General features: G+C 27.4%; 2 protein-coding genes across 28 annotated transcripts in view; one reads left to right on the top strand and one right to left on the bottom strand.

Annotated features, from left to right (window-relative positions):
- The window catches only part of LOC118445528 (trypsin 5G1), a 5,534-nt gene extending 3,733 nt beyond the window's left edge, over nt 1-1,801 (bottom strand). The window contains exon 1 of one of the 2 annotated variants that reach the window (XM_035875165.2): nt 1,774-1,801. The gene's annotated coding sequence lies outside the window, so the exon portion shown is untranslated. The remainder of the gene's footprint in view (nt 1-1,773) is intronic. The other variant, XM_035875166.2, reaches the window with a different exon arrangement.
- The window catches only part of pHCl-1 (pH-sensitive chloride channel 1), a 100,844-nt gene that overhangs the window by 1,204 nt on the left and 94,640 nt on the right, over nt 1-5,000 (top strand). For 24 of the 26 annotated variants that reach the window (XM_085659923.1, XM_085659941.1, XM_085659940.1 and 21 more), the window contains one exon: nt 1-186. This exon is cut by the window's left edge. The exons of 1 other annotated variant lie outside the window; for it this stretch is intronic. The gene's annotated coding sequence lies outside the window, so the exon portion shown is untranslated. The remainder of the gene's footprint in view (nt 187-5,000) is intronic. One more of the 26 variants, XM_085659925.1, reaches the window with a different exon arrangement.

The raw sequence follows: 5,000 nt of genomic DNA, 5'->3' as shown, positions 1-5,000 counted from the left end.
ACGTGATCGTATGTAGTACGCAGTATAAGAAGAAAAATAAAAAGAAGTAAGAAGAATTTCTTCATCGATTTTTCTTATTGAAACGATCAATTTCGTCGAAATCAAAAAGAAGATCGACAATCTTTTTATCATCGAACGGATGGACTTGGAAAAATCGAAGAAGAACGGAGGACGACGTGAACAATGGTAAGTCCAATGAGTTACTAGAGAGCGTTCGCCATTTTAACTTTCTTTATCTTTTCGACAATACGATTTTACATTTTCACGTACTTTATATTTTTATAATTTATAATACAAAAGATATATACGGTACTAAATTTTTCATTGATGCGCAGATAAATTTTTTTAAACGGGTATTACTTCGAAATCTTCGTCGTTTACGGCCAACGTAAATTTGAGGTTACGCTTTGCCAAGATCTTTGAAATTTGAAGTTCTTAGAATAGCGCCAAATGTTTTGCCATTTTACTCTTTTAATGCGTAAAAATTTCAATCTTCTTTTGTTTTTTTCTTCGATTCATCATCTGCATACGTACATACGTATATATATATATATATATATATACATATATATACATGTATACATATGATATATATATATTTCCATGGGAATGAAATTTCGGTAGCATATATCGATTTTCTTTTTTGTTGTTTTCTTTTTCTTTTCTTTTCTTTTTCTTCTTTTTCTTTTTCTTTTTCTCCTCAATTGTTCCATTGACTTATCGAGATATAACTAGTCATAATGACAATGGCGTTTCAGCATTCTAACTTGAGATAATTTCGTCATACGATTTCGAAACGTCAAGCAAGGAAGTATGTATCTAAATGATTTTAAGTGCTGAGATAAAATACATTGATTTTCGTAATAAATAGATTCATTGTTTAATTCACATGGAATATTTTTCTTCATGTATACCAAGCAAAGGTGTAGAGAGAGAGAGAGAGAGAGAGGGAGAGAGAGAAAAAAAGAAAGAGAGAGAGAAGAAGAGAGGAAGAAAAAAAGGGAGAAAGAAAAAGAGAAAAAGAGAGAAAGAAGAAGAGGTTAGGCTTTTAGCGCGCGCGAAGTTCCTTGAATTCATTTCTCTTCACTTATGTTTATCAAAGTGACAACATAACGCTCAAAAAAAGTACGAACTTCATGTTGGCGCTTTGTTGAGAGAATGAAAAGAGAAGGAAAACAAGAAGAATAAAAAGAGAAGAAAATATAAAAATTAATAATAATAATATTATTAATAATAATAATAATAATATCATTAATAATAATAATAATAATAATAATAATAATAATAATAATAATAATAAAATGGAAAAAGAATAAACGAGCTCACGCGACTCCAAGGATCGATCCTTTTGCTTTTGCTGAGTATATGTATTTATATACGTGTAAGTACATTATACCATATATATATATATATATAATATATATATATAGCGTGGATGTCTGCTATATGTGTATATATATGTAAGACCATAATCCGATTGTCGCCAGTCGAACATGTACATACGATTGTTTAGAGCGTGTTAAAAACGATTGGCTTTTTATTTAAGTATACGCAAAGCTCTGGCTAGTTAGATCGTCCGAGCTTAATCTTTTTATTTCCCGTTTTAGAAATTAGAATTTAATGTTATTTCTTCTCGTGTGCTTATGCATATACGTGCGTGCGCACACACAGAGAAAGAAAGAGGAGAGGGAGAGAGAGAAAGAGAGAGAGAGAGAGACGTAACATGCACATACACATATTTAGAAATGTATACTCATATGTATAGATACATACACTTACGTTTCGTAAAATCCTCTCTGTACCGTTCCGTTTCTCTTCGATCCAACATGCGTACTGGTCGTTCTATTTATTTCTCCCACGTTTTGGCAGTAAACTCGAAAGCATAGGCGTACAAATGAAACGAATTTTGTCGTTGTTGTAATTATTATTATATTCCTTTTTTTTTTTCTTTTTTCTTTTATTCTTTTTTTTTTTTCTTTACTTTGTTTTCTCTTCTTCCTTTTCTTCTTTTTATTATTTTATTTATTTATTTATTTTTTTTTTTTTTTCATTGCTCTTTTTTTCTTTCATTTTCACTTTCACTTTTAACCCCTCGTGTCGAGTACAAAATTGAAAAAGGACGAAGGACCCGAGTATAATAGCGTAAAAATGTATGAGTCCATTCATTCACTAACTCATTCATTCATTCATTCATTCATTCATTCTTTCATTCATTATTTCATTCATTCTTTCATTGTTCATTCATTCATTGCTCATTCATTCATTCATTCATTCATTCATTCATTCATTCATTAGTTTATTTATTTACTTATTTTATTATTACTGTTTATTTTATTCATGTTCTTATCCAGATTTTCATTCCAATTCTAACAAGTCAAATAACGAAGGTTATTGCGATTTATTTACTACTTCACTCCACATAAGATACTTAAACAGATTCGCTTGACACCATTCTTCGTTTATTCAATTATTTCGACGTTGTACAAAACTCATTTGCACTTTGGTCGATAGTACGGCCTTCGTTCAATGCATAAAATATTCATGTCGCTATCTATCTATATTTGTGTAACCATCGTATCGCGATCGTCTACGCGTTTAATGTTCTTTGTCAATGTGTATACTTATTGTATGTGTATTACACATTGATGTATAATTACAATGTGTATTATTATTATTGTAATTACTATTACTATTACTATTATTATTATTATTATTATTATTATTATTATTATAATAATTATTATTATTATAATTAGATCGCTCATTTGATTTCCTTTCATAATTGAATATATTTATCTTATTACTCTCATTCGATAATACTTTTATCTTTCATACATTTCTTATTCGCTCTTCACTTTTTTTCTTTCTTTTTTTTTTTTTTTTTTTTAATACTTATTTATTTATTCTTATTAGTTTCACAATTAATCGTAAAAGGACTATGTTCGTTTATTTTCAAGAACAACTCACTTCCAAGCACTCACTGTACGGCTTTTGTTTCGATTATTAATTGTCGTCAATTTGACTATTTTTTTCTCGCAAAATTGTTCAAGACATCTATAAATCGATCTCTCTTTTTGTCTCTAGGTTTTTCTTCTTTTCTGAAAATATTTACGGGAAGGCTTATGTACGTTACGTTTATTTACGTAGGGCAAATCAAAAGTACTTAGGTTAGCCAAAAGTTTTTCGATAATTTTAAAAATCGATTACCCTTTAACGAGATTTTTTCTGATCTTTTTTTGTTAGACTTGTAGTTTTATAATCTGAAGAAGAAAAACAAAGAAAAAATAAAAAACAAAAAAAAAAACAAATAGAGCTTAAAAAGTCTCGTAAAGTAGTAAAATCGGTTAGAAATATTTGACCCATGTTGTATTAATTTTTTTTTCATGAAATACATGAAAATACATATATGCATACTCTTTCTATATAGATCTATTTTTTTTCTCTCGTTTAGGAACTTAATTTTTCAGTCACTCGTTTACTTTCAAATTCAGCTGAATTTGACGTTACATTTATATCAAAGGGAACGTAAAATCACAGATTAAGTCGTTATAAATTTTATGAGCACAATTATCACGAATCTCGTTCAATGTAAAATCACTTTTATTTATTTGATCAGTTTTCTTTTTTTTTTTTTTTTATTAATTAATATTTTGTAAAATAAACGATCGGTATTAAATATTTTGATTAATATAAATAATTATGTATCACAGTTGTGTCAGTTTTGCTATCGTCGCTTGTATTACATATTGATATTATATTATAAATATTGATTATTTATTTATTTAAAATACTGATTCAATAAATAACAACTGATGAAAATGGTTGCGTGTTACGTTAAAATAAAAGGTAAATATAACACTTAATATCATCCGTTAGGACATTTATATTAGTTAATTCAACAACGAGACATCCTTTTTGGACATCCCTCTTCAGTTAGCTCGTACAATTTACAACTCGACCGTCTCGCTCTGTTGTAATCCGATTTGTAGAAAACATGTTTCGCTAAATGTTAATTAACCTTTCAAGCAGTAGATTTTCCTAGTACTAAATTAATACTAAATTAATTTATGAAATGTTATAGAATTAAGGACGACATTTTTACGTTACAACGAGCATACGAATAAATAATAATTTGTTTAAATACCAAGACCAAATTTATGTAATTTATTATGGTTATTAATATTAGGCGAATTAGTAAATAATGTTGCAATTTTCAGTATTTTAGATTTGAATAAACAATATTGTATTCGATTTTTTTTTCCTTTTTTTTTTTTTTTTTTTTTTTTTTTTTAATATAAATCAGAAAGTATTTAAATGAAAGATTTAATCAGAAAGATTTAATGAAGCAACATTTTTCTAACAAATGTAATATTTATAATGAGGTTTGACTATTTAATTTTCTTTTAATACGTTTCGTTAATGGAATTCAATATTTACACGTTTATAATAATGCCACTATTATTATTATTATTTTCTTTTTTGTTTTTTTTTCTTTTTTGTTATAAATTGAAAAATGTTAAAAGAAAGAGGAAAAGCTTAATTGAATTTTTTGGCCCTAGACGTGAAGTACAATTAAGGGATACACGATTCACAAGATAATAATATATAACAATTTTCCCTAAAAACACATTAGAGTAGGAAGAGTTGTTCAGTGAGACTAACCCTTGTACAGTCGTTCACACTTCTTGTGGTCAAATCTGGCACAAATGTTTCCCTTGGTAGGGCCATAATACTTACACCATTTGGATTTTAACATAAATAGCGTTATGAAGACAAAGATGTTGAAGAGCATTTTCATTTATGTCAGATTAAGTCGAAGATCTCGAACACTTCGAAGAACATCCTCCCTTTTAACGAGATTATAATCATCATTTATTTTTTTTTTCTTTTATTAATCCTCTGTAACATGATATAACTTTGAAATATATTTCCTTTTTCTTTTTTTTTTTTATCTTTTTTGCTAAAAAAAAATTATTTAATTGTTAATTCATATATGATTT

The sequence above is a fragment of the Vespa mandarinia genome, chromosome 10 (assembly GCF_050613455.1).
Source record: "Vespa mandarinia isolate Hongniang chromosome 10, ASM5061345v1, whole genome shotgun sequence".
Taxonomy (NCBI): domain Eukaryota; kingdom Metazoa; phylum Arthropoda; class Insecta; order Hymenoptera; family Vespidae; genus Vespa; species Vespa mandarinia.
The sequence above is the reverse complement of the archived record's forward strand: the minus strand, read 5'-3'. Positions and strand labels throughout refer to the sequence as shown.